Raw genomic sequence first — 12784 nt, 5'->3', positions numbered from 1 at the left:
CACATAGTAATCAAAGTGGCAAAAATTAAAGACAAAGAAAAATTATTGAAAGCAGCAAGGGAAAAACGACAAATAACATACAAGGGAACTCCCATAAGGTTAACAGCTGATTTCTCAGCAGAAACTCTGCAAGCCAGAAGGGAGTGGCATGATATACTTAATGTGATGAAAGGGAAGAACCTACAACCAAGATTACTCTACCCGGCAAGGATCACATTTAGATTTGATGGAGAAATCAAAAGCTTTACAGACAAGCAAAAGCTAAGAGAATTCAGCACCACCAAACCAGCTCTACAACAAATGCTAAAGGAACTTCTCTAAGTGGGAAACACAAGAGAATAAAAGGACCTACAAAAACAAACCCAAAACAATTAAGAAAATGGTCATAGGAACATACATATCGATAATTACCTTAAACGTGAATGGATTAAACGCCCCAACCAAAAGACATAGACTGGCTGAATGGATACAAAAACAAGACCCATATATATGCTGTCTACAAGAGACCCACTTTAGACCTAGGGACACATACAGACTGAAAGTGAGGGGATGGAAAAAGATATTCCATGCAAATGGAAATCAAAAGAAAGCTGGAGTAGCTATACTCATATCAGATAAAATAGACTTTAAAATAAGGAATGTTACAAGAGACAAGGAAGGACACTACATAATGATCCAGGGATCAATCCAAGAAGAAGATATAACAATTATAAATATATATGCACCCAACATAGGAGCACCTCAATACATAAGGCAACTACTAACAGCTGTAAAAGAGGAAATCGACAGTAACACAATAATAGTGGGGGACTTTAACACTTCACTTACACCAATGGACAGATCATCCAAAATGAAAATAAATAAGGAAACAGAAGCTTTAAATGACACAATAGACCAGATAGATTTAATTGATATATATAGGACATTCCATCCAAAAACAGCAGATTACACGTTCTTCTCAAGTGCGCACGGAACATTCTCCAGGATAGATCACATCTTGGGTCACAAATCAAGCCTCAGTAAATTTAAGAAAATTGAAATCATACCAAGCATCTTTTCTGACCACAACGCTATGAGATTAGAAATGAATTACAGGGAAAAAAACGTAAAAAAGAAAAACACATGGAGGCTAAACAATACGTTACTAAATAACCAAGAGATCACTGAAGAAATCAAAGAGGAAATAAAAAAATACCTAGAGACAAATGACAATGAAAACACGACGACCCAAAACCTATGGGATGCAGCAAAAGCGGTTCTAAGAGGGAAGTTTATAGCTATACAAGCCTACCTAAAGAAACAAGAAAAATCTCAAGTAAACAATCTAACCTTACACCTAAAGAAACTAGAGAAAGAAGAACAAACAACACCCAAAGTTAGCAGAAGGAAAGAAATCATAAAGATCAGAGCAGAAATAAATGAAATAGAAACAAAGAAAACAATAGCAAAGATCAATAAAACTAAAAGTTGGTTCTTTGAGAAGATAAACAAAATTGATAAGCCATTAGCCAGACTCATCAAGAAAAAGAGGGAGAGGACTCAAATCAATAAAATCAGAAATGAAAAAGGAGAAGTTACAACAGACACCGCAGAAATACAAAACATCCTAAGAGACTACTATAAGCAACTTTATGCCAATAAAATGGACAACCTGGAAGAAATGGACAAATTCTTAGAAAGGTATAACCTTCCAAGACTGAATCAGGAAGAAACAGAAAATATGAACAGACCAATCACAAGTAATGAAATTGAAACTGTGATTAAAAATCTTCCAACAAACAAAAGTCCAGGACCAGATGGCTTCACAGGTGAATTCTATCAAACATTTAGAGAAGAGCTAACACCCATCCTTCTCAAACTCTTCCAAAAAATTGCAGAGGAAGGAACACTCCCAAACTCATTCTATGAGGCCACCATCACCCTGATACCAAAACCAGACAAAGACACTACAAAAAAAGAAAATTACAGACCAATATCACTGATGAATATAGATGCAAAAATCCTCAACAAAATACTAGCAAACAGAATCCAACAACACATTAAAAGGATCATACACCACGATCAAGTGGGATTTATCCCGGGGATGCAAGGATTCTTCAATATACGCAAATCAATCAATGTGATACACCATATTAACAAATTGAAGAATAAAAACCATATGATCATCTCAATAGATGCAGAAAAAGCTTTTGACAAAATTCAACACCCATTTCTGATAAAAACTCTCCAGAAAGTGGGCATAGAGGGAACCTACCTCAACATAATAAAGGCCATATATGACAAACCCACAGCAAACATCATTCTCAATGGTGAAAAACTGAAAGCATTTCCTCTAAGATCAGGAACGAGACAAGGATGTCCACTCTCACCACTATTATTCAACATAGTTCTGGAAGTCCTAGCCACGGCAATCAGAGAAGAAAAAGAAATAAAAGGAATACAAATTGGAAAAGAGGAAGTAAAACTGTCACTGTTTGCGGATGACATGATACTATACATAGAGAATCCTAAAACTGCCACCAGAAAACTGCTAGAACTAATTAATGAATATGGTAAAGTTGCAGGATACAAAATTAATGCACAGAAATCTCTTGCATTCCTATACACTAATGATGAAAAATCTGAAAGAGAAATTATGGAAGCACTCCCATTTACCATTGCAACAAAAAGAATAAAATACCTAGGAATAAACCTACCTAGGGAGACAAAAGACCTGTATGCAGAAAACTATAAGACACTGATGAAAGAAATTAAAGATGATACCAACAGATGGAGAGATATACCATGTTCTTGGATTGGAAGAATCAACATTGTGAAAATGAGTATACTACCCAAAGCAATCTACAGATTCAATGCAATCCCTATCAAATTACCAATGGCCTTTTTTACGGAGCTAGAACAAATCATCTTAAAATTTGTATGGAGACACAAAAGACCCCGAATAGCCAAAGCAGTCTTGAGGGAAAAAAATGGAGCTGGAGGAATCAGACTCCCTGACTTCAGACTATACTACAAAGCTACAGTAATCAAGACAATATGGTACTGGCACAAAAACAGAAACATAGATCAATGGAACAAGATAGAAAGCCCAGAGATTAACCCATGCACCTATGGTCAACTAATCTATGACAAAGGAGGCAAAGATATACAATGGAGAAAAGACAGTCTCTTCAATAAGTGGTGTTGGGAAAACTGGACAGCTACATGTAAAAGAATGAAATTAGAATACTCCCTAACACCATACACAAAAATAAACTCAAAATGGATTAGAGACCTAAATATAAGACTGGACACTATAAAACTCTTAGAGGAAAACATAGGAAGAACACTCTTTGACATAAATCACAGCAAGATCTTTTTTGATCCACCTCCTAGAGTAATGGAATTAAAAACAAAAATAAACAAGTGGGACCTAATGAAACTTCAAAGCTTTTGCACAGCAAAGGAAACCATAAACAAGACGAAAAGACAACCCTCAGAATGGGAGAAAATATTTGCAAATGAATCAACGGACAAAGGATTAATCTCCAAAATATATAAACAGCTCATTCAGCTCAATATCAAAGAAACAATCACCCCAATCCAAAAATGGGCAGAAGACCTAAATAGACATTTCTCCAAAGAAGACATACAGACGGCCACGAAGCACATGAAAAGATGCTCAACATCACTAATTATTAGAGAAATGCAAATCAAAACTACAATGAGGTATCACCTCACTCCTGTTAGAATGGGCATCATCAGAAAATCTACAAACAACAAATGCTGGAGAGGGTGTGGAGAAAAGGGAACCCTCTTGCACTGTTGGTGGGAATGTAAATTGATACAGCCACTATGGAGAACAATATGGAGGTTCCTTAAAAAAACTAAAAATAGAATTACCATATGACCCAGCAATCCCACTACTGGGCATATACCCAGAGAAAACCATAATTCAAAAAGACACATGCACCCGAATGTTCATTGCAGCACTATTTACAATAGCCAGGTCATGGAAGCAACCTAAATGCCCATCAACAGACGAATGGATAAAGAAGTTGTGGTACATATATATAATGGAATATTACTCAGCCATAAAAAGGAACGAAATTGAGTCATTTGTTGAGACGTGGATGGATCTAGAGACTGTCATACAGAGTGAAGTAAGTCAGAAAGAGAAAAGCAAATATCATATATTAATGCATGTATGTGGAACCTAGAAAAATGGTACAGATGAGCCAGTTTGCAGGGCAGAAGTTGAGACACAGATGTAGAGAATGGACATATGGACACCAAGGGGGGAAAACTGCGGTGAGGTGGGGATGGTGGTGTGCTGAATTGGGCGATTGGGATTGACATGTATACACTGATGTGTATAAAATTGATGCCTAATAAGAACCTGCAGTATAAAAAAGCAAACAAAACAACTAATACTAAACTTTCATTGGGTTATTTGTATGGAAATATGTTAATATAAATGTTTCAGACATTACATGAAATTTCTAAAAATCTTATATTTGTATTTGTATGGAAATATGTTAATATAAATGTTTCAGACATTACATGAAATTTCTAAAAATCTTATATTTGTATTTGTATGGAAATATGTATGGAAATATGTTAATATAAATGTTTCAGACATTACATGAAATTTCTAAAAATCTTATATGTTCTGGTATAATGTTATAAGTAATAATCCTAGTTATTACTTTAAAATGTATATCTCAGAAATAACTAATTTTCTTGTCAACTGCATTATTATGAACTTTCATCAAATCTTTTACCGTGGTCATTTTTAAGGCTTTTGTCATTTACAGACAGTTCTGGGTGTACTCTGATGATTTTGCAAATATGTTCCTATAAAAGGGTTTCATCTTCAAGAAATTCATGGAAAAGACTCTGACATGTACAGGTTTCTGGTAACTGACTGTACTGCTGAACTGAATGAATAAGCATTTTCAGAACTCTGATGAAAAACTGATGAACTCATAAAAGTGCTAACAAAAGATCAAGATGAAAAAAAACAATTAATTACATGGGACTGAGTGAACTGATGAGGATGAGTATAATTTTTGTGACTTTCTGTCTGAATTAAAAAAAAAAAAAATCCCACAAGGACTCAGAGGCAAAGAATATACAAATCAATTTTCACTGCAAAGTAAAGGAGCTGTTACAGTGGAGGTTTACTGGACTGAATGTCGATATTATGACATAGTATGAGTGTGTTTCATGTTTGGTAATGGCAATCATTGTTGCTTTTGTTGTGGTCATCCATGTACAATGCTTGGTGTCAGTCTATTTATCTCTTGTAAAAATAAAATACAGTGTGTGTGTGTGTGAAAAAAAAAAAAAATGTTTGTAATATAGTAAGTGGAATATAAGACACTATACAGGGAAGATGTATACCAATGCATTAGTAGTTCATAATTTACATAATTTTCCTTTATAAAAAATCTGCATTTTCATCTGACTCTAATATTTAGGGAAAATCTATAATATTCATTTACTTATACATTTTTTAAATGTACTGCTACTTGGCTTATTCTTTAGCATAATTCATACTGTACAAAAATTTGTTGGCCACCAGATAGCTAAGATAACCCTTTTGTGTATACATCTGATACTGGAAAATAAGAAAAGACAAGTGTAGATATTTCTTAACTATAATTTTTTTAGAAACATGTTATACGTGAGTTTGATAGCTTTGAATATCTTTTCTTCATTTTTATAATTGTAAAATGAGTCACTGGCTTAAAATAAACTTTCATCAAATAAGTAATGAATATCATTCCTATTTGGAAACAAGATGCTTGAATCAACTGAAGTGCAATTTTGAAAACTTTTTTCACAAAGAACAAATTTTGAGGAATTTATTTGAGGTGAATACTATTCTCTGTATGAAATGTATGAAGCATGGCTTGCACATCAATTTATTAAATTTGATTAAGGGAGTATATTACAAAGAATGATAATTTCCTCAGTGGAAAATGGCAACAATAATAGTGTTTATCAGAGGACTGATAAGGGGAGTAAATGAGATAGTGTATATAAAGATCTTAGTATAATTTTGGGCAACTGACTATATTTTATTGCAAACAAGTTGATGTAATTGATGTGTAACATCTCAAAGAAAAAATGATACACAATATTAAAATAATAATTAGGTAACTTACTATGTGTCAGTTACCAGTATAAATGCTTTGCATGAAATAACTTATTTATCCACTTAAATTACTCTATGATTTACATATTATATCAGGTCTACGATCTTTCAGCTATAATTTTGAAAGGCAAAAGTCTCTGAAAACTTTGTTTGGTTTTGGTTTTTTTTCACACAGGCAGAAATCTGACCTGAATTGATATGAGGCTATTTTTATTCTTGAATTATCTCTTAGTTTGAATATTTATTCATTTTGCTGCAGCAATTTTAATATTTTAATATACTGCTTGAAACCCTACTGTGACTGTTATGTAAATATATGGTGTTTGCACTGAATTACCTATCTAAAATCCAAAATATTCTGAATTTGAAACACCATTGGACCCAAGGGTTTTGGAAAATAAGTTATGAACCTATATTATCATGCTCATTTTACGGAAAGGTAAACTGGGGCAGAGAGGCAGTAGTTATTTTGTAATGTCACACAGCTTGTAAGTAGTAGACTTGTGATTAATTTTCATGTAAACATTTAACATGGTTCTAAATGGTTTTCTCATCATTTCTTCCTTTTCCACTGACTCCAAAGTCTCAGATGTGGAATGTTAGATGGACACCTATAGATATGAGTGTCATTTTAAAAGGAAAGAAAAACTAGCTAAGAAATCATTTTATATTCTAGAGAGGAGATTATACTGGTCAATTGAGAAGAGTCAGTTGAGACTAGACATTAATTTATTCAAATGTGTGTGTGTCATGGTTACTCCAAAGTGGTGCAAAATGCTGTGCCAGCATGTACTATCCAAAAAAAACCCAACTGTGGCTTACTGTATAATAATCAGTCTGAAATGTGGAATTACAGGGTAAGCAAATTTTTCAAAGGGCTTAAATATCTGTCTTGATTGAAATTTCACAGATGGAATTTCTAGAGTTATCCATGTAGCAGCTTGGGGTAGATGTTAGGAAATTGAGTTTCTGTCTCTGGCTTAGAAACCAAATCGTTGTGTGACCTTGAGTAAATAAGTAGTATTTTACTTCATAGATTCCCACTTCTAAATTCTAAATTATATTTAGAATTCTGTTTCTATGAAATATAAATGAAATAAATGTACATGAGTACAGTTAATTGAGCCATTTTTAGTAAGGCCTAAAAGTAGTATTTATTACTATTTCAATGTGTAATCTTGAAGCAGTTTGTCCCATTTCATAGTATCAGAAGCCAAACTCGAAATTGTCATCTACAGTGTGTCCCAAGATTGAACATTTAAGCTAGTTCTCCAACTCTTTAATAGCTTTTTAAAAAGTGGCAAAACAATAATTTTGTAATCACAACTCTAAACATAAATTCCATCCTTAGTCAAATTGTAAATATGTAAGTTGATAATTCAAACATATTTGTTTCTGTCATACTTTACATAAATTATTAATGTTTCCCAGCTTTAGGCATTATTGGGACAGTAAAATACTGCAAACTCTTAAACTATTTCAATCAAGAGCAAAGACCTATTCTCTCCTTTCCCACTAGATTAGTGGTTTCTGATTTCGAGAACAATACATATTCCATTATTGCTAAAACTTCTTTGTATACAAAAAGGTTGTTGTCGTGACTCCTGTGGATGGCTTACTTTTTAGGCCACTAATGTAAAAACATTCTATTAAATCAAATAATGTGGATAAGCCTTCAGAGTTGATGATAGAGTATACACCCTGGGAAGCATATAGAAATATCCAGAATTATAAATTGTGTTAATCCATATCGCAGAATATATCTCAAAAAATAATTTTAAAGGGCTAGGCATGGGTTGCTCTAAATTTTAGGCCTCTCTTCTCTGATTCAAAACTTAGATTTGTTTCTTTAATTAATTTGTTAATAAAGTATATCAAAATAAATTTGCTTGGAAAAGCAGTTTGGGGGTAAATGTAATAAGTGAATTTAGCAGTAGTTTATCACTTTTTAATAAAGGAAGCAGTTGTTGTGAATGTTTACAATTTAAAATGATACACTGATACTACACCATTATATGTAGATTAGGAAAAAAGAAATCCAAACTACTCTTCTCAAAAAGCAAGCATAAAATGCAGGTCACACAGGTATGCTAATGCTTTTTAAACAAATTCAGGTTTTAATCTACATTTAAAAGCACAAAAAGTCACCTTCAAAACCTACTGCCTTGTTATTAACTCAAGCAGAATTTCTAAAAGACTTTCTCCTAAGGATGGCAAGTGGGAGTGGATGGTATTAAAGATCTACTTGACTTTTTCCACTTCTGTGAAACCAGCTCCTTCTACTAGTTTCTCTATTTCTATTGTATTAATATTACATATACTATAATAATAGTATATGATAATAAAATAATTTTAGTATGCATATATATAATAATAAAAGACCAAATATAGGAGACTCTCACAAAAAGAGTTTGGGGGGATAAGAAATGGAGTTAGGTCTTCTATAACCATGAGATGGTGAACAATCTCTGTTCCACATTAGGAAAACAAGATCTCTCAGTGACGTCCATTGGATGGCTATATCTGGATTGGTGGGTTAAGTAAGCCCTAGGCTGGGTAGTGTTTGTATGGTGCCCATTTTAGGATTCCACCATCAAAGCACCTCTGCATTATATGTGATTTCCCCAATTTGGGATTATGGCATTTGGCTGCCTCTGCTTTGTATGTAGTGTGCCCAAGAGGTCAAAGTTCACCTGTCCCTTCTTGTGGTTATCCCTCTATCCCAGAGGAGAAAGTTTGACCATAAGGAATTCAGTCTACTCTAGCATAGAATCATCTTCGAGTGTCACTGTATATCAGAGGTTCAGCAATAAAGCTGATTCATTAAGATAACAATTCTCTGAAACCTATACAACTGTATTGTATTACCATAAACACAACTGCAAGTAGAAGTTTTCTACTTGATCCAAGTGATGAACTAATTTTGGTGGATGGAATGCCTTCACTAATGGATTCTGTACAATCTGTAAGGTTGACATAAGGTAGGCTAAATTTCTAAGCCTAATCAGCTAACAGGTAACATGCAGTAAGCCCTGGTTTCACCAACCTGATATAGGGAAGAAGGAGTTACTCAAAATCAATCCTTAGAAAACTTGCACTGAAGACCCTTGGTATTGTATCCCACTGTCGTTTTTATATTATCTTTTATTTCTTGAACATACCTGAAAGTGACACGTATTTGTGTTGATCATTATCTATTATTGTTTTTAGCCTCTGAAATTGAGTTGTAACAAAAGTTGTCCCCACTTAGACCTCATGGCCTGTGTGGTTTTTGATCAGGTGAACTGGGCCTCTGCAGAGAAACACAGGAAAGTTTTCCCAAACCTCATATGGATCATGGTCATTGGGGACTAGAGTAATCACAGATGCCTTGCATAATAACTAGAATTACAAGATACTGGTAGCATGGAGATATTCTGTAAAAAAAAAAAAAAGTTCCCATATACCCAAGCCTTTCTGCACTAAATGCTATTGCAAAGGCACAGGCTAACTATAACCATGTATTTCGAATACACCAAGAACTGAATATGGTTAAACTCAACTATGCTGAGAGAAAACAATGAACTAGTGATATTTGGGTTAAATGACCAAGAATACCAGAACAATAATTACAAAAAGAGAATGATTGTTTTAAAGAAATTCATTCAGCTGTCTTATTTTGTCAGTTTCAGGCATGGGCTATATATCCACTGTCATCTCCTTGGTTCAGAGTTCTTGGGCAAAGTGACTGCTTCTTGTCTGCTTCTGGAGACTTTTTTGACTCAGCCTCAGTTTAAGGTCTCATGTGAGTAGAAATCCACTGATTTGGTAGTTGGTAGCTTGGTTGGCAGTTTGCTTGCACTGTGAAACATGAACCCATAATAAGAACAGAAATGGTGTTCGGTAATGTTGTAAAGCATTTTCAAGTTGATATGTGTTATGGATTGAATTGTATCCCCCAAAAAGGATATATTGGCGTCCTAACCACCAGGACCTCAGAATGTGACCTTATTTAGAGGTAAGGTCTTACAGAGGTAATCATGTGAAAATAAGGTAATTAGGGTGAGTCCTAATACAACTGGTGTCTTTATCATAAGGGAAATTTGGAAACAAAGGCATGCACACAGGTAGGACACCACGTGAAGACTAGAGTTTGCTAATACATGCCAAGGAGCCAAAGCTAGAAGAGAGACGTGAAGCAGATCTTTCCCTAGTGCCTTCCCAGGGAGCATGGCTCTTCCAACACCTTGATTTCAGACTTCTAGCCTCCATCCCTGTGATGGACAATTCTGTTTTTCAGAAGGTTGGTCTGATTGCTGTGAGTCAACTGTAGCTGGCTTAAATTGAGCAGTTATCCATCCGAAGGTTTGAGGGGGAAGGATGTCAACTTTGTGGGGAGAGAAGCATCTCATACAGCTGGGGTGGTAAAAGCTGCTCATTTAGCATGTAGCCCTGCAAGGGCATTGCCATCGGCTTTTGGTCTGCCTATGTGTTTCTATTTAATAACCATTTTTTCTTTGTGAGTTTTGAATAGCTTCTACTAAATCATTGATATTGTTCCCACAGTTAGTCAAAATATCTGAAGAAGTCACAAATCCTTTAGGTTTCATGACATTTCAAAATCATGAGCAATTCTAAAAGCATAACTTTTGTCTTTTGCCACCATAAAGGCTTCAGTCAGAGCTATTAATTCTGCTACCTGGGAAGATCAAATATTATGAAATGGAGCCCCTTAATGGCTGCATTTTCAGCAGATACAACAAAAGAGTAGGCCTTTGTAATTTCTAAAATAAAATCCATCTATAAACCATATTAAATCAAGATGAACTAAAAGGGGTTCTGTAAGATCAGTCCTGGGCATGCTTTCCTCAGTTATTGCTAGAGTCACGTTTCCCCTTCACCCTGAAAAGGAATCAAATTACAAGAGTAAGGTTTGAACACTGTTAAATAGTGATGTGTAAAAGAGATAAAAAGGGCTTCATAAATGGAAAAGTTGCTGATAGAGAAATCTTGAGTGTTGTCTAAAAGTAACAATGATTGTTCAGCAGGTGCAAACCACAGAGTCAGTGAGAAGCAAACAACATATTGGCAGAGGCTTCAACCAGTTTGACAGCTGCTGCCGAGTTCTGCAAGCATAAAAAGTATGCCTCAGTTACTAAACCAAGGACTAGGTTAAGAGAGGCAACCTACAGGCTCCAGCGAGCTAATACTCCTAATATATTATCCTGTCTCTCGTGAACAAAAGGAGAAGGGGTCGACATGGTTAGGGGTACCCAAAGTGGGGGATTGTTGAAGAGAAGCAGTGAAAGAAGAGAAAGCTGCTTTCACTTCTGCTTCACATGGAAGCGACTCAGGAATTGTTGCTTTAATAAGTTCATGAGAGGACTGAGCTACTTTTTTTTTAATTAGGCGTTTATTGCTCGCAATAACCAGTTAATACCCCCAAAATTCTTTTCATTGTTTTTACTTTAGAACGTTGGTCAAATGGAATCATCTCTGTTCTGGTGACTGGAAAACATCCATGGCTGACAGATTGTGACCCAAATAATTTATACAGTTTCTTAACAAAATTATAGCTTTTTTTCTACATGGTTTGTAAAGCTTTTCAGCTGATATTGAAAAGAGCTATATGAAGTCTTCTTGTGAACTACTTAGATTAAGAGGGCAGAGTAATCTACATATTGTACAAGGATGAACTCTCAAAGAAAAATTAAATCCTTTTGTTTAGACTGACTTGTTTAGATGGAAGGAAAGATGAGAATTCTGTAAATCCCTGAGGTATAACCATCTAGATATACTGTTAATTTTCCCACAAAAATAACAAATATTAACTGTCTTTATGTGTCTAGTAAGGAAAGCTGCATATAAACTGACCACTGTGAAATATTTACTTTTTCAGGGACAGAGGACAGGGCATATTTGTGTTGGGAACTACCAGGAATCTAGGGATCACAATTCTATAGCTCACCTTGAGATCTTGAACAAATAGGGGTAGCCTTTTCTCATCGGCTTCTTAACTGGCTGTGTGGGAGTCTTGCAAAGACTAAGATGTGGCCATCCTTATTCTCATACTCAGAGAAATGAATTTTATTCCTGAGATTTCTTCAAGTTTGAATGGATACTGGGATGACCTCAGTGGGGGGTTATAAGGATTCATTTGTATCTTAGTAGGTCATTTTCCAATATTCTATTCACGTCAGTCGAGTCAATATTCTACTCACGTCTAATCCAAAGAGTAGAAGGAATCTAACATTGCACCAGAGAGGACGGTACATGTGAATGAACTGCTATAATTTGGGTTGTTCTGATGTGGTGCCACCTGGCACACCTTTAATTTGATGATGCTGTTACAGAGCAAGTCTCAATTAAGCTTGCTGGAGCAGAAGCACACAATGGAAATTAGTAAAAGTTGCAAGACTAGTAAGATCATAGATTTCAATGTCTTTTGGAGACAACCTCCCCAGTTATTTTATTAGTACTCCAAGGAACAGGTTGAGATAAGTGGTGAGATTTAAAACAGAAAATGAAGCATCCGCATTGAAAGGCCTGCGTACAAACAGATACAACGCAGACAATGCTATATCTTGAGTGTCATTGTTGGGTCCCTAATTTGACTTCACAAGCTCCTTTCTCAGTTTCAGCAGGTAGCCACTTTTCCAGTGC

This window comes from Balaenoptera physalus, assembly GCF_965194825.1.
Source record: "Balaenoptera physalus genome assembly, chromosome: 13".
NCBI classification, from domain to species: domain Eukaryota; kingdom Metazoa; phylum Chordata; class Mammalia; order Artiodactyla; family Balaenopteridae; genus Balaenoptera; species Balaenoptera physalus.
The sequence above is the reverse complement of the archived record's forward strand: the minus strand, read 5'-3'. Positions refer to the sequence as shown.